General features: G+C 49.0%; 1 non-coding gene and 1 pseudogene across 1 annotated transcript; one reads left to right on the top strand and one right to left on the bottom strand.

Annotated features, from left to right (window-relative positions):
* Positions 1 to 10,815, top strand: part of LOC120381942 — a 131,245-nt pseudogene extending 120,430 nt beyond the window's left edge.
* A 6,067-nt stretch (positions 10,816 to 16,882) lies between these two features.
* Positions 16,883 to 16,954, bottom strand: TRNAA-UGC. The gene has a single exon. It is a non-coding gene; the product is annotated as a tRNA-Ala (tRNA).
* Positions 16,955 to 17,952: the final 998 nt, after the last annotated feature.

The raw sequence follows: 17,952 nt of genomic DNA, 5'->3' as shown, positions 1-17,952 counted from the left end.
TCCGTCTGTCAGCTGGGAGACACAAAGTTTCTCTCTTTCTACCCTCTGATGCCGCCTGTCTGTTCTAGGCAAGGTGGGGTGGGACTCCGTTAACATGTGCCTCCCGGAGCTTCCATTTACCTGGTGCTGCTGTTCCGTGAATAGTGGGGCTGTGAGTGGGGCAGCAGTTACTGAGTGTTGGACTCTTGCTCTTGCAGGGGCCGGTGACCTTCGAGGAGGTGGCTGTGTATTTCACCAAGGGGGAATGGGCACTACTGGACCCTGTTCAGAGAGCCCTCTACAGGGATGTCATGCAGGAGAACTATGAGACAGTGACCTCGCTGGGTAAGAAGTCCTGTCCCCTGGGTTATTAGAAGCTGTGGGGTCTCTGAAGAACCTGAGCAGTAATAACTTTATACCTTTATTCCTCATACAAGTTTTGACAAGTTTCCTTGCCCCCCCTTTTTTTGCCTTATCTCCCACCCACTAGTACCATTTTTGGACATGTGCCTTTTTGGTGCTGTCAGTCATTTTAAAATTGCATTGAATGTATCCTTATTGGCTACATTCATAACTACATTAGTAACTGTCGCTTTCATGCCTTTTCCTCATTTTAAGAGGAAAATATGCTGCCTGTAGAATTCTAAATTGAGTAAATAGGTGTGTGGCTCATGCATGGCTTGTGTGACAGTCAGATGAGCTCTTTTAGGAGAGCGTGTAATGTTGCCGTTCAGGATCCCATGGCTGAAGGGATAAGCGAGCCGTGGGAGGGACGGAGATGGGGGGTAGTAGATATGCCAGGACATGGGGCGGGTGTGTGCAGGGTTAGAGCTAAGAAGCAGCAGGGAGGTAGGAGGCTGTGAGAGACGAGGACAAAATACAAGATGTTCTCAAGGTGCCGGGAGGTGGTGCTGGCTGAGAGTAATGGGAAGAAGGGGAGGGGAGTGTGGGGGAAGGGCACCCAGGAAGTGGGGTGGGTGGGTCAGTGGGAGGGAGGAGAGGTTTGGGGATCTGGAGCTGTGGGGGATCCCAGACCTTTAACCCCAAATCCCTACCAAAGCCTTATTGCTTTAGAGCCTCCACTCCAGTTTTATTTCTGTTCAGTTTCACTTTATTATACATTTTTTCCCCCAAATATTATTATTTTAACTCTTGACCTCCCTCTCCCACTCATTACCCCCCTCCTCACATAACCTCCCCATCTCCTATGCACAGCGACCCCGGCCACCGATCCTGAGTCCTTGCTGCATCCTCCCTCCTGTAGCAGGGCCCCTACCCAGGCACAAATGGGCACTTCGTTGATGATGTCACAGGGTGGTATAGTCTGTACAATTTTTACACCTATAAGATTACATATTCCGAAGCCCTTCACACCAGTCGGGCTTATCTCTGTATGCCGATACAGTCTGTTCCCTTCCCAGCTCTGATGCCGCAGAGCCTGGCCTGTGTCCCTGTTCCTGTTCGCCCCCTAACCAACATTCATGGGGCCTCATCTGGAGCACTGTGTCCAGTTTTGGGCCCAACACTATAAGAAGGATGTGGAAAAATTGGAAAGCATCCTGCGGGGGGCAACAAAAATGGTTAGGGGACTGGAACACATGACTTCTGAGGAGAGGCTGAGGGAACTGGGATTGTTTAGTCTGCAGAAGAGAAGAATGAGGGGGGGATTTGATAGCTGCTTTCAACTACCTGAAGGGGGGTTCCAAAGAGGATGGGTCTAAACTGTTCTCAGTGGTAGCAGATGACAGAACCAAGAGTAATGATTTCAAGTTGCAATGGGGGAGGTTTAGGTTGGCTATTAGGAAACACTATTTCACTAGGAGGGTGGTGAAGCCCTGGGATGGGTTCCCCACGGAGGTGGTGGAATCTCCTTCCTTAGAGGTTTTTAAGGTCAGGCTTGACAAAGCCTTTGCTGGGATGATTTAGTTGGGGATTGGTCCTGCTTTGAGCAGGGGTGGGACTAGATGACCTCCTGAGGTCCCTTCCAACCCTGATATTCTATTATTCCAATTTCCTTCCCCCCTCCACTTTGACCCCATTTATAGAGCAATATTCTCAGCTATATCTTAACCAATCATTGTGCTGAAATTTAACTAACCAATTCTAACATATTGTGACTAATTCTCTAACCCAGGCGTTGGCCACCTTTCAGAAGTGGTGTGCTGAGTCTTCATTTATTCACTCTAATTTAAGATTTCATGTGCCAATAATACATTTTAACGTTTTTAGAAAGTCTCTTTCTATAAGTCTATAATACATAATTGAACTATTGTATGTAAAGTCAGTAAGGTTTTTAAAATGTTTAAGAAGCTTCATTTCAAATTAATTAAAAATGCAGAGCCTTCTGGACCAGTGGCCAGGACCTGGGCAGTGTGAGTACCACTGAAAATCAGTTCATGTGCTGCCATAGGTTGCCTACTTCTGCTCTAACCAATTATAAACCACTACCCTAATTAACTTACACCTGGCAACATTAATTATACAGGAGAGAGAAACAATTAGCGAACCAGACTGATTAACAATGTAAAAGTTGTGGCCATAAAGATAAAGCAATACAGAAATGAGGGTTTCACAACCATTGATAAGTGATTTCTTGCCAGACAGAATGCTATCAAATTAAGGTTTCTTTAACCATCTTAAGATCCAGACAGGATCGACTTCTTAACAGCCCAATAGCACCTTATTTCAGTGTGACTGGTTTGGAATGTGAGGATGTGACCCTTCGCTTCCCAGCTTATGGCTGCCCCTGCTGCTTAGCCAAAGGCCTTAGCCTAATAACAAGGCCTCAGCCTATCCTAGTGAGAGAAGGCCCAGACACAGGCAGACTGTGATTTTGTTTCTTTGTTTTCATACTCCTGTAACTAGCTAAGTGATAAAAATACACCTAAGTTCTTAAAATATAGGCTTTGCAGGCAGGCCTGAATATCGCCATTCTAACAGAGGGTTCTACCCCTTCCCCCATGCTGTGTCTGTCTTGTCTATTTAGACTGTAAATTCTTCAGAGCACGGGCCATCTACTATTCTGCATTTGTACTGTGCCTAGCACAACGGAGACACACTGTTAGTTGGTCCTTAGGCACTAAGGTAATGCATATGATTAATAACTCCTCTCCTGCCACGTGGAGCCAAGGAAGCTGGTCTTGGGATGTGTGATGGAGCAAGGCCGGATGGCTACAGGAAAGTATTGAGGAGCAGGTATGTTAGCTCCAGGCTAAGCAAATCCCTAGTACCATAGGAACCAAAATGGCAGTCGCTCCAGGCTAATCAAGGCACCTGGGGTCAATTAAGAACTTTCTAGAAGGCACCGGAGAGAGCTACATTGATTGGAGCACCTGCAGCCAATCAGAACAGGCTAATCAAGGCACCTGGAACCAATTAAGAACTTTCTAGAAGGTACTGGAGAGAGCTACATTGATTGGAGCACCTGCAGCCAATCAGGACAGGCTAATCAAGGCACCTGGTATAAAAAGGGGAGCTCACTCCAGTCTGAGGAGGAGGAGCCAGAGGAAGGAAGTGCGTATGAGGAGCTGGGAGTCAGAGACACAAGGAACTAAGAACTGAGAGGGTGTACTACTGGAGGATTGAGGAAACACTGCTAGATTGTATGGTATCAGACACCAGGAGGATCCTATGGTGAGGATAAAGAAGGTGTTTGAAGGAGGCTATGGGGAAGTAGTCCAGGGAGCTGTAGCAGTCAAACAGGGGTTACAAGTAGCACTATAGAGACTGCTGCAATTCACAGGGCCCTGGGCTGGAACCCGGAGTAGAGGGTGGGACCGGGTTCCCCCCAAGTCTCGCTACTCCTAAACAGACATAGGAGGAGTTGATCCAGACTGTGGGTTTCATCCAAGGGGAAGACCACTGCAAGGGGAGGAAATCCGCCAATAAGCGCAGGACCTACTAGAGGAGAGGAGGAACTTTGCCACAACTGGTGTCAGGGGTGGGATTTTTGGTGTGCACAGCGCGGCGGAAGAAGGAGGGTGATTTAAAAAACACACACACTCACACACAAAAAGGGAAGGGGGGTTACAATTTGTTACCACAATGGATGATGTAGTACGGGCACTGATACAAGCCACGGCGGCCCAGCAGGAGGCTACCCGTGGCCAGGCAGCTGCCCAGCAAGAAGCAGTGTGGCTGCAGCAAGAAACTAACCGCCTGCTGATGGACCAAGCTGTTCAAAACCGAGCTATGTTGCGGGAACTGGTAAGCCAGGTAAAGACCCTTGCAGAAATGAACCGTGGGCATGATGGGACACGGCTCATACGGGCTAACCATTGGCTGCAGAAAATGAGGGAAGATGAGGTAGAGGCATACCTTCTGGCCTTTGAGAGGACAGCTCTACGGGAGGCCTGGCCTCGAGATCAGTGGGCTAGCATCCTTGCCCCGTTCCTGTGTGGGGAGGCCCAGAAGGCCTACCATGATCTGCCTGAAGAAGCTGCAGCAGACTACTCCCAGCTGAAGGCAGAGATCTTGGCCAGATCTGGGGTAACATCCGCAGTACAGGCCCAGCGGTATCATGAGTGGTGGTACCGGGAAGACAAAACCCCACGATCCCAATTATATGACCTCGTCCATCTCGCACGAAAGTGGTTGCAAACAGAATCCCGGAGTCTGGAAGAGATACTAGAGGTTCTGGTCATCGACCGGTACACGAGGGCACTGCCACCAGATCTTCGCAAATGGGTAAGCCAGAACGATCCCTGCATTTATGATGAGATGACCACGCTGGTAGAAAGACGCATGACAGCCAGGGAATTGACCCAACTACGCAAGGAAAGCCCCTTCCGTAGCAAACACCCAACCCCAACCCTGGAAGGAGGGACAGCCAAACCCCTGGGGAGTCCTAGGTGGAGGAAGAGGGGGGCTGAAAACCAACAGAGACTCCAGAAGGAAGGGATTGGCCTGAGTGGAGGGAACTCTGTGACTAAAACCCCTAGCCCACAGGATGGGAGACTGACTAGAAATCGTTATAGATGTTATGCATGTGGGAAGTGGGGACACATAGCTGCACAATGTCCCAGCACCGAAGAGCCTATGCAATGCAACTTGGGGGATTGGGAGGTCCCATGCTCCCTTATCCACCTGACGGGCGTTGCGTTAGCCCCACATAACTATACCAGGCCAGTGAAGATAAATGGAACAAAGACTACAGCACTGATGGACTCAGGAAGTGCTATCACCCTTATATCGGGTAAGCTGGTAAAAAGTAGCCAGCTGCTGCAAGCCAAACGTGTAGCAGTGACATGTGTGCATGGGGCCGTGAGCCAATACGCCATCATCCCAGTGGAGATAGAGGTTCAGGGGAACCCCATTGAGGTGACAGTGGGTGTTGTACCTAAACTCCCATATCCTGTAGTTATTGGGAGAGACTATCCAGGGTTTGATAATTTACTTCCCCCTGAGAGGCTGCAGGGAAGTGGAGAACCTGTTGACAGCGACTCATCACTGGGGGAATGTCAACCCCCAATGTTTTCTGAGTTTTCTCAGGATCTATTCTCAGCCCCCCAAAGGCCCGGAAGAAAAAAAGAAAGGAAGGCATGAAGGCTTTGGGAACCCAGATCCTGACCCAAGGCCAGAAGACTGCGCTAGTAGGCAGACGGGCACGAGCAGCCAACAGTGAAACTACCAACACGGAAGGTGAGCCGGAGGCTGGCCCCAGCCATGAGGGCGACAGGCCATTGGAAGAAGCAGAAGCCGACCCCTGGGAGCTCAGGCAGGGTAGTCCTGGGAGAGAGACGTTCGGACGGGACCAGGCAGAGGACCCCAGATATGATAACGTCAGGAAAGAGGTGGCTGAGATAGATGGGATACCAGTGGAGGGGAAGGTCCAAGGTCCAGGACCCTACTTTATAGTGAAGAAAGATCTCCTGTACCGTGTGGTGCAAATGCAGGAGCAGGAGATACATCAACTTCTGGTGCCCCGAAAACATCAAAAAGCTATATTGAGCCTCGCCCACAGTCACTTGTTTGGAGGACACTTAGGGGTAGAGAAGACCCAGGCCAGGATCCTGCGGAGGTTCTTCTGGCCAGGAATACATGAAGATGTCAGGCGATACTGCACCTCTTGTCCAGAGTGTCAACTACATAGCCCTCGCCCACACTTGCGGGCCCCTTTGATACCTCTTCCAATAATAGAGATACCATTTGAACGCATAGCCATGGATCTGATTGGGCCCCTAGAGAAGACAACTCAGGGCCACCAACATGTACTGGTTGTACTAGACTATGCAACCCGATACCCGGAAGCTGTCCCCCTACGCAACACAGCTTCCAAGACAATAGCTAAGGAGTTAGTACAGATCTTTTCCCGGGTCGGGCTTCCCAAGGAGATGCTGACTGATCAAGGGACACCTTTCGTGTCTAAATTGATGAAAGATCTCTGTTCATTGCTCCATGTACAAGCCCTACGGACCTCTGTATACCACCCACAAACAGACGGCCTGGTGGAAAGGTTCAATAGGACCCTCAAGGCCATGATCAGGAAAGTGGTGAGCCGGGATGGGAAAGACTGGGATACCCTATTGCCTTACCTCATGTTTGCCATCCGGGAAGTTCCACAAGCCTCCACAGGCTTCTCTCCATTCGAACTACTATATGAGCGCCACCCCCGAGGCATATTGGATATAGCCAGAGAAGCCTGGGAAGAGGAGCCAAATCCCGGAAGGAACATAGTTGAGCGTGTACTACAGATGAGGGATCGGATAGCCCAGGTTACACCCATTGTACGAGAACACTTGGAAAAAGCACAGGAGACCCAACGGACCCATTATAACCACCAAGCAAAGCTTCGACGGTTCCAACCGGGGGATCGAGTAATGGTCCTTGTGCCCACAGCAGAAAGCAAGCTGTTGGCCCAGTGGCAGGGACCCTATGAAGTAATTGAAGCCGTGGGAGTGGTAAACTATAAGGTACGGCAGCCATGCCGCAGAAAACCGGAGCAAATTTACCACATCAATCTTCTAAAACCTTGGCATGATCGAGAGGCATGCTTAGTCATCCGGGAGACTCTTCCCCAGGAGGATAACGTACATGAGCAAGTAAAGATATCACCCGACTTGACGCCAATCCAAAAGATCGAGGCAACCGATATGATTAATCGTAACCGAGATGTTTTCTACAAAACCGGGAGGACTACTGAGAGCTATTACCATATCCGAACGATCCCTTGAGCCTAAAGAACACTGAGACCCTACCGAATCTCAGCAGCCAAAAGAGAAGAAATCAAGGCCGAAGTAAAGAAAATGTTAGAATTAGGCGTTATTGAAGAATCCTACAGTCAGTGGTGCAGTCCAATTGTTCTAGTGCCCAAACCTGATGGTACCATGAGATTCTGTAATGACTTTTGCCGACTGAAGTATCCCAGTTTGATGCATACCCCATACCACGCATCGATGAACTGGTTGACCGACTGGGTAGTGCCCGTTTCTTGACTACATTGGATCTGACAAAAGGGTATTGGCAGATTCCCCTGACCAAAGAAGCTAAAGAAAAGACAGCGTTCTCCACCCCAGACGGGCTATTCCAGTACACTGTTCTTCCTTTTGGGTTACATGGGGCCCCAGCCACATTCCAGCGCCTCATGGATAAGCTGCTGCGCCCCCATACTAGTTATGCAGCTGCATACCTAGATGATGTCATCATCCATACGCCAGACTGGGGAACCCACTTGGAGAAGGTTGAGGCAGTACTACGCACCTTAAGGCAGGCTGGCCTCACCGCTAATCCTGCTAAGTGCGCCATAGGACTAGCAGAGGCTAGGTACCTGGGATATATTGTAGGAAGGGGTATAGTGAAGCCCCAAACTAATAAACTAGAAGCGATTCAAAACTGGCCCCGGCCAACCCGAAAGAAGCACGTCCGTGCATTCCTAGGCGTGGTAGGCTACTACCGACGGTTTATTCCCCACTTCGCCAGCAGGGCAAGTCCTCTAACGGACCTGGTGAAGGCTCGAGGTCCAGACATGATAAAGTGGACCGACGCTGCAGAGAGGGCGTTTGTAGACCTTCAGACGGCCCTCTGTAATGACCCCATACTCATAGCCCCAGACTTTACCAAGGAATTTATTTTACAGACAGATGCTTCTGAGGTGGGGTTGGGGGTAGTTCTGTCACAAATGATTGGAGATGAAGAACACCCGATTCTCTACCTAAGCAGAAAGCTGCTCCCACGAGAACAGAAGTATGCAGTAGTCGAGAGAGAATGCCTCGCTGTCAAATGGGCCATGGAGACGCTGCGTTATTACCTCTTGGGCCGGCGATTTACTCTTGTGACGGACCACGCACCCCTCCAGTGGATGCAGAGAAATAAGGAAAAGAATGCAAGGGTCACCAGGTGGTTCTTATCCCTACAACCATTCCAGTTCCATATACGGCATAGGGCTGGATGTCACCACGGCAACGCTGATGGTCTTTCACGAGCACACTGCCTGGCGTCCCAAGTTGCACAACCCTATGGTGTTGAGCAGAGGGGGGGGATATGTGATGGAGCAAGGCCGGATGGCTACAGGAAAGTATTGAGGAGCAGGTATGTTAGCTCCAGGCTAAGCAAAACCCTAGTACCATAGGAACCAAAATGGCAGTCGCTCCAGGCTAATCAAGGCACCTGGGGTCAATTAAGAACTTTCTAGAAGGTACCGGAGAGAGCTACATTGATTGGAGCACCTGCAGCCAATCAGGACAGGCTAATCAAGGCACCTGGTATAAAAAGGGGAACTCTCTCCAGTCTGAGGAGGAGGAGCCAGAGGAAGGAAGTGCGTATGAGGAGCTGGGAGTCAGAGACACAAGGAACTAAGAACTGAGAGGATGTACTACTGGAGGATTGAGGAAACACCATACAATCTAGCAGTACCAGACACCAGGAGGATCCTATGGTGAGGATAAAGAAGGTGTTTGAAGGAGGCTATGGGGAAGTAGTCCAGGGAGCTGTAGCAGTCAAGCAGCGGTTACAAGTAGCACTATAGAGACTGCTGCAATTCACAGGGCCCTGGGCTGGAACCCGGAGTAGAGGGTGGGATCGGGTTCCCCCCAAGTCTCGCTACTCCTAAACAGACATAGGAGGAGTTGATCCAGACTGTGGGTTTCATCCAAGGGGAAGACCACTGAGGGGAGGAAATCCGCCAATAAGCGCAGGACCTACTAGAGGAGAGGAGGAACTTTGCCACAGATGTTACTGCTTAAAAATGATCTGAGCTTAAAACCATGGAATATTCTTTGTAACAAGTATCCCACAAATTCCACCGACCTCCCTTGTTTTCTTTGTCTGGCATAGGGTTTCTAAATTCCACACCTGATGTGGTCTCTCAGCTGGAACGAGGGGAAGAGCCGTGGGTCCAGGACCTCCAGGGTTCTGAGAAAGAAGTGCTTCCAAGAGCTGCCTGCACAGGTGAGGACTTGGTTAAAGCAAGTCAAAAACTGTCCGTGAATACAGGAAACATTTGGGATGCCCTACAAAGACCTTGTGAGCTCTCCAAGTTCAGGATTGTTCCCTGCAGATGTGGAATAATTAGGCAGATGTCACTCATGGCTTCCCACCTATCCTGACTAACAACTGGCAGCAGTTCCCTGCCTGATCCCACTTTCCCCCCTCCATGTTCTGGTGAAATGCAGACCAAAACTGATCCCTTCCTCTCTCTTCTGGGGAAAATCAGCTCCTGATAGGTTTGATCTCTCCTGCACATATTTTGGTTTGTTCATCCCTTTTAAAATTCCTGTCTCTGAGATTTCCTTTCTCTCAGGCACAGGGAGTGACCTATGCCTGGATTCTCTCTGTCTCCCATCAGGTGATAGGATGGTGCGTGAGAATGAGGAGCAGAAACCCCAGCAGGAAGATGCTGAGCAAGGAGCACCACGTGGGACGTTATCAGAAAAACCCAAAGGGAATGTTTCCAGGAGTTGTGCACTCCGAGAAACAGTAAAAGCCTCTGAGACTCAGCAGAGGCCAGAGGAGAACTTCACTAGCTACTCAGCCCTTATTACACATGAGAGAATCAACTTGGAAGAGACACACTACAAATGCCACGAGTGCGGGGAAAGCTTCAGTCAGCGCTCACACCTTATCACACATCAGAGAATCCACACAGGGGAGACGCCCTACACGTGCGCTGAGTGCGGGAAAAGCTTCAGTCGGCGCTCAAACCTTATCACACATCAGAGAATCCACACAGGGGAGACGCCCTACATGTGCGCTGAGTGCGGGAAAAGCTTCAGTCGGCGCTCAAACCTTGTCACGCATCAGAGAATCCACACAGGGGAGACGCCCTACACGTGCGCTGAGTGCGGGAAAAGCTTCAATCAGCTCTCAAGCCTTATCACACATCAGAGAATCCACACAGGGGAGACGCCCTACACGTGCGCTGAGTGCGGGAAAAGCTTCAGTCGGCGCTCAAGCCTTATCACACATCAGAGAATCCACACAGGGGAGACGCCCTACACGTGCTCTGAGTGCGGGAAAAGCTTCAGTCGGCGCTCAAACCTTGTCACGCATCAGAGAATCCACACAGGGGAGATGCCCTACACATGCTCTGAGTGCGGGAAAAGCTTCAGTTGGCGCTCAAACCTTATCACGCATCAGAGAATCCACACAGGAGAGACGCCCTACACGTGCGCTGAGTGCGGGAAAAGCTTCAGTCTGCGCTCAATCCTTATCACGCATCAGAGAATCCACACAGGGGAGACGCCCTTCACGTGCGCTGAGTGCGGGAAAAGCTTCAGTTGGCGCTCAAACCTTATCACACACCAGAGAATCCACACAGGAGAGACGCCCTACACATGCTCTGAGTGCGGGAAAAGATTAAGTCAGCCAAGCCTTGTCACACATCATAGAATCCACACATGAGAGACGCCCTACACATGCTCTGAGTGCGGGAAAAGTTTCATTGAGCACTCAGACTTTGTCAGACATCGTAGAATCCACAGTGGAGAGAGACCCTACACATGCTCTGCATTTGGGAAAAGCTTCAATCAGATGTCATTCCCTATTAGATATCAGAAAATCCAAATCGGAGAGAACTGTAAGAAATGCCTTTATTAGGGCTTCCCAAAAAATTGTTTTAAAAAAAATCAGATTTGCTAATTCCAATATAGTGATCTTTGCACCATCTTCACTGTGGTCTCTCGGCTCTGCCAGATGAGTTGCCTGCTTCTGCCTTTTGCAGCTCACCCTTCTTTGGGGTCAGTCCTGTGATCTTTTCTATCAGCTCCTTCCCTTTTGACTTGTAAGAGTGTGTGTCCCTCCAGCCAGGAATTTCATCAGCTCCAGGTGTGGGAGAGAGGGTTGATGCCAACAAGCTACCCTGAGGCAAAAGTTACCTGTGCCTTACATCCACTAGGACTGTACATGGAATTGGGTGCTCAAGTTAGTGATTTTGGTGTAAAAAGACAATTATAGTTGTAGAGCAGAAGCAGCCCAGGGAGTGAACCTATATTATGGGAGTAAGTAAATAACTTTTCCTTATCTACTTTCTCCACATCACTCATGATTTTATATACCTCTATCATATTCCCTCTTAGTCTCCTCTTTTCCAAGCTGAAAAGCCCTAGCCTCTTTAATTTCTCCTCATATGGGACCCGTTCCAAACCCCTAATCATTTTAATTGCCCTTCTCTGAACCTTTTCTAATGCCAGTATATCTTTTTTGAGATGAGGAGACCACATCTGTACATAGAATTCAAGATGTGGGCATACCATGGAGTTATATAAGGGTAATAATATAGTCAGTCTTATTCTCTATCCCCTTTTTAATGATTCCTAACATCCTGTTTGCTTTTTTGACCGCCTCTGCACACTGCGTGGGCATCTTCAGAGAACTATCCATGATGACTCCAAGATCTTTTTCCTGATTTGTTGTAACTAAATTAGTCCCGATCATATTTTATGTATAATTGGAGTTATTTTTTCCAATATGCATTACTTTACATTTATCCACATTAAATTTCATGTGCCATTTGTTGCCCAATCCCTTAGTTTTGTGAGATCTTTATTAAGTTCTTCACAGTCTGCTTTGGTCTTAACTATCTTGAGCAGTTTAGTATCATCTGCAAACTTTGCCACCTCACTTTTTACCCCTTTCTCCAGATTGTTTATGAATAAGGTGAATAGGATTGGTCCTAGGACTGACCCTTGGGGAACACCACTAGTTACCCCTCTCCATTCTGAGAATTTACCATTAATTCCTACCCTTTGTTCCCTGTCTTTTAACCCGTTCTCAATCCTTGAAAGGACCTTCCCTTTTATCCCATGACAGCTTAATTTATGTAAGAGCCTTTGGTGAGGGAACTTGTCAAAGGCTTTCTGGAAATCTAAGTACACTATGTCCACCGGATCCCCCCTTGTCCACATGTTTGTTGACCCTCTCAAAGAACTCTAATAGATTAGTAAGACATGACTTCCCTTTACGGAAACTGTGTTGACTTTTGCCCAACAATTTATGTTCTTCTATGTGTCTGACAATTTTATTCTTTACTATTGTTTCAACTAATTTGCCCGGTACCGATGTTAGACTTACTGGTCTGTAATTGCCGGGATCACCTCTAGAGCCCTTTTAAAATAGTGGCGTTACATTAGCTAACTTCCAGTCATTGGGTACCGAAGCCGATTCAAAGGACAGGTTACAAACCATAGTTAATAGTTTCGCAACTTCACATTTAAGTTCTTTCAGAACTCTTGGGTGAATGCCATCTGGTCCCGGTGACTTGTTAATGTTGAGTTTATCAATTAATTCCAAAACCTCCTCTAGTGACACTTCAGTCTGTGACAGTTCCTCAGATTTGTCACCTACAATTTGGCAATGTTTATGCTCCTTTCTAGGATTTGACTTCCACTTTTTAAAGGAAGTCTTTTTGTCTCTCACTGCTTCTTTTACATGGTTGTTAAGCCCCGGTGGCTCTTTTTTAGTTCTTTTACTGTGTTTCTTAAATTGGGGTATACATTTAAGTTGGGCCTCTATTATGGTGTCATTAAAGTGTCCATGCAGCTTACAGGAATTTCACTTTAGTCACTGTACCTTTTAAATTCTGTTTAACTAACCCCCCTCATTTTTGTATAGTTCTCCTTTTTTAAATCAAATGCCACAGTGTTGGGCTGTTGAGATGTTCTTCCCACCACAGAGATGTTAAATGTTATTATATTATGCCGTTTATTTCGAGCAACTGCAGTTATTCGGGAGAGTACAGACAGGCAGAGTTTCCCCTCCCGAGGTAGGTCTCGGTTAGATAAACAATTAAGGCAAGCATTTATACCTTTTGTGACATACAGTAAGGAGCAACAACTGCATTTTGTTTGTACATATTCCTTTCTGATAGCTTACTTCTCTCAGCAATTTCTGCTACAAGCTGCATTCTATTCTTATCTAACACAAGGTTGAAAACCAGCGTCTCTTACAGTTCTTTTCCGCTCGCCCACGCCCTGCTTGGAAGTCTCCCGTTATTAGCTGTTAGTTAGCCTGGTAAATATCAAGTCCCTGAGAAAACACAGTTATACGAAGCAAAACAAAATCACAAACAGAAATGTCATTGGAAATTCAAAAATTAAAAAGGAAAATGCAATTCCCATCACTTCATTGTATCTGGGCCATTCCTGTATCGAGAGTACCCGCTAAGGGCCCTGTGTGCTTAAGGGAAACCTGGAGGAACTCATAGCAGAGCCTGAACATGAAACTCAACTGCTCCCAGGTGCCGCAGTAAAACCCTTTTCCTGCTGTGATGTTGATGATTTTATGAAAATATGCTAATGAGTGTGAACATAATGTAACTGGAACATGCTTCATGCAAAAGGTCTCTTGTGCAGTATCATTACAAAGCTTATTATCTACTGTGTGTGTTCAGCCTATTTGTATGAACCGATCATTCCTGTATCTGAAGCTAGAAATATGAACTATAACTCTGAGGTCCTGTTGTAATGATGCAAAGTGTGGGCCATTAATAGTGGTTTGGACTCTTGATGGCTCCCATTAACCAGGACAATTGACTGGAGATGGCTCTGTCCTGCACCATCTGTGAGTCAGGCCAGGAACAATGAAGGCTTGGGGTCTCACAGGGCATGTGGCCATGTCACCTGGTACAGGAATCCATCTTAAACCTGGGACTTTTCCCCAGGAGAGAGAGAAAAGATTCCTGCCTTGTACCAAAGCTGTTTAAGGGGGTGGAACAGAAGAAAGGTGGCTGCAATCATGAGAAATCCCCTAGCTACCACCTGAGCTGGAACAAGGACTATACCAGGTGAAAAGATTGGGCTCAGACAAGAAATAAGTCTAGTCTGCAAAAGAAGCTTATTGGAAGATCTCTGAGGGTGAGATTTTATCTGTATTGAGTTTCATACTGTATTAGTCTTAGACTTGCATGTTTTTGTTTTATTTTGCTCTATGGAGAATACAAACTCCACAGAGAAGGAAAAGTTAATGCCTTAGAAAAATCTGTGTGTGTTAGAGTGTCTAGGAACCACTCTCCTATAGCTTCTTTTCTCTGATTTCCTTTAGAAAATCTGAAGTAGGGAGCAGAAAACCATTGTCTTTTCTGAGGTGTGAGCTCAGGACCTACTGAGTATGAGACTGACATGCTGCCAACTATGCTAAGAAGGCCCAGGAAAATGTTTAGGCTCAGTGCATATAGGATCCTCCTACAGCAGTGACTGGAGCAGGAAGGAACTGGAAGAAGCAGAGAGATCTGGTGCCCACAGACCTGTCCTGGCCTCTTTCTCAGCAGCAAAGAAATCAATTTGCCCTTCCAGTGAACAATCTGCTGGAACTAATGGAAGCACAGGGGGGATGTTTCTAAAGTATGCACCCACCTCTACATTTTAGAACTTACTCTCCTTTTTCTAGTGTAGCACTTTGTATATGAATTAGGCAAAACAAACTACACAGGTAAGAGAAAAAAGGGCTTGAGAGAAAGCTTGAACTCATAACCCCAACAGATGGCCCCTCTGCACTAACCAGTTGCACCCCTGAATATGTTTTTAAACACATTTGGGAAGCAGGCAGTTATCAGTCTCTGTGGTTCACACCTTTGCCTGGTAATTGAAAGGCTGCTGGTTCAAACTTAACTCAAGATGCGGCTTTTCAGCGAGGAGACTCCAGTACATTTTAACAGGAAGAAAATCTCCTCTATTCTGGCTTTGCCCCATTAGACTCCTTCTGCCCATCTTCTCCCCCTCCCCCAGTCTCTTTCCTTCCCCACTGGGGCCATGCAGAGAGGAGCCCCAGTCAGTCTCTGTCACAGAGAGTCTGTATCCCATAAAGGGAGGAGGGGTCTCTCTAAAACACTGATAATGGGGAGGAGTGGTGTGCGTGGTTAGGGAGATAGGATGGAGAGCTAACAGTGGGGCACAGAGAGATTCCCCAGATTTGGGAGATCCCCTGCTGCCCCTATCAGCCAGCTGTGAGAAGAACAACTGTTGGCATGGAGGGTCTCCACATGCTGCCCCCGCCCCAACTGCCAACTCTGCCAACTGTGGCAATGGGAGCTGCGGGGGTGGAGTCTGTGGGTAGCAGTGCGCAGAGACGCCCCCGGCCCTCCAGCTTAGGGGCTGCGGGTTGCTTTTGGGAGATGCCCGAGGTAAATGCTGCACCCTCACCCTCTCCTGCAACCCCTGCCCCAGCCCAGACCCACACCTGCACCCAACCTCCCTCCAGAGCCTGCCCCCACACTGCCTCCTTCACCACAACCCCCTCACTGAGCCCAGACCCTGCACCCAAACTCTCCCAGAGCCCAACCCCTCTCCCTCCCACAACCAAACTCCTTCCCAGAGCCTTACACAGGTGTGTGTGGCAGGTGGGGCAGGACTTGGTCCCATTCTGGGCACCACCAAAAATTATACAAACCTGCCACCTCTGTCCAGCCCAATCTTCTGCTGATGCACCTCAGCCCACACCCGTGCAGGGTTTGAAGCTTTCATTGCTTAAATTCCAGGACATGGAGGGATTTCAGCTCCCTTTGCCCAGAGGGAACCTTCACCCCACTCCTAACCAGGTTCTTGTCCATGGGATCACTGTAGGGGGGCTGGGTCCCTCGGTGTCTTTTCTCTGTCTAGGACAGGCCGGGGTGCAATAACTGGGGGCATCTGAGCACCGAGGACCTTCTGTGGGGCTGCCATTCCCCTTCCCCTTCTGTGGTCCCATCTGCCATTGACTCCAGCCTTTTTTCTATCCATCGTCAGCACCATCTCAAGCCAGCAGCACTCGCCTCAAAAAGACAGAGTCCTGTGGCACCTTACAGACTAACAGACGTATTGGAGCATAAGCTTCCGTGGGTGAATCCCACTTCGTCAGGTGAATGTAGTGGAAATTTGCAGGGGCAGGTATAAGTATGCAGGCAAGAACCAGTCTAGAGATGACAAGGTACTTCAATCAGGGAGGATGAGACCCTTTTCTAGCAGTTGAGGTGTGATCACCAAGGGAGGAGAAACTGCTTTTGTAGTTGGCTAGCCAGGCACAGAATTCCCACTGCATTCATCTGACGAAGTGGGGATTCACCCATGAAAGCTCATGCGCCAATACGTCTGTTAGTCTAGAAGGTGCCACAGGACTCTGTCGCCTTTTACAGATCCAGACTAACACGGCCACCCCTCTGATACTCAAAAAGACAGTGTCCCCTGCTGGGAGTAAATCATTGACCCCTCTCCTCCCTGAGCACTGACTGCCCCTCTGTTTCCTTGCCTCTCAGGCTGTGCAGATGGGACCTTTCCCTCCAGTGCTGGAGGATTCGCCCTTCTCATCTACCATTGTCCCAAGCAGACAGCGGGTGGGAATCTTAAATGTACCGAGGTGACTTAGGAGCAGAACCCACCCCCGGACCTTCCATGCAATTGTCACTTGCCCCTCACTGAGCAGGACTGAAACTGGTGCAGGGAGACTGGTGGGCCACATCCCCTCTGGGCATGAGCAAAGCAGCAGGGTGAAAAAATGATCATGAAGATGCTGGGGATTGAACCCAGGACCTTATACATGCAAAGCATGTGCTTAACCACTGAGCTACATCCCCTAGCAGGTTGTGTTTGCTATGGGTTACACTCAGAGCCCTCCTGTTGCCAGAGCATCCAGTGACCTATAAGCTTCACGAGACGCCCGTTCCCCTCTCTGAGGACCAATCCTGCTCTCCTGGAGGTGACTTGTTCCTGAACTCACAGTGACTCTCAGCCAGCCAGTAAAACAGAAGGTTTATTGAACAACAGGAACACAGGATACGGCCCAGCTTGTGTTCAGAGCTAGGACCCCTCAATCTGGCCTTTCTGGGGGGTTCAGGATGCTTGGATCCCAGCCTAGGATCCCCTGAAACCCACCCCCCAGCTTCCAGAAACGAACTGACTCCACTCCCCACTTCCCTTTTGTCTAGCTACAGCCAGAGGTGAGACCTTCCCTCCCCCAGGCCAGGCTCATGTTACAGCTGCAGACCTGGCTCTGCCTACTAAGCACACAGACAGCCCCTGCTCCATCACACCTCTCCCCCCTCCGAGACTGAACTGAGCGGGGTCACTGCCCAGTGACCCGGGGAAGTTCGGGACCCCTTCTCCGGGACAGCGCGTCCGCTATCAGGTTGGCACTTCCCTTCACGTGGACCACGTCCATGTCATAGTCCTGCAGGAGCAGGCTCCACCTCAGGAGCTTGGCGTTGGCTCCTTTCATCTGGTGCAGCCAGGTCGGGGGAGAGTGGTCGGTGTACACGGTGAAGTGGCGCCCAAAGAGATAGGGCTCCAGTTTCTTCAGGGCCCACACCATGGCCAGGCGTTCCTTCTCAATAGCCGCGTAGTTCTGCTCCCGGGGTAGCAACTTCTTGCTCAGGTACACGATGGGGTGTCTCTCCCCCTTTTCATCCTCCTGCATCAACACCGCCCCCAGCCCTGTGTCTGAGGCATCGGTAAACACCATAAAGGGCTTGTCAAAGTTTGGGTTTGCCAGAACTGGGCCTCTGAGCAGAGCCTCCTTCAGCGCCTGGAGAGCCTGCTGGCACTGCTCGGTCCAGACCACCTTGTCTGGCTTCCC

Source organism: Mauremys reevesii, linkage group 14, assembly GCF_016161935.1.
Source record: "Mauremys reevesii isolate NIE-2019 linkage group 14, ASM1616193v1, whole genome shotgun sequence".
NCBI lineage: Eukaryota > Metazoa > Chordata > Testudines > Geoemydidae > Mauremys > Mauremys reevesii.
The sequence above is the reverse complement of the archived record's forward strand: the minus strand, read 5'-3'. Positions and strand labels throughout refer to the sequence as shown.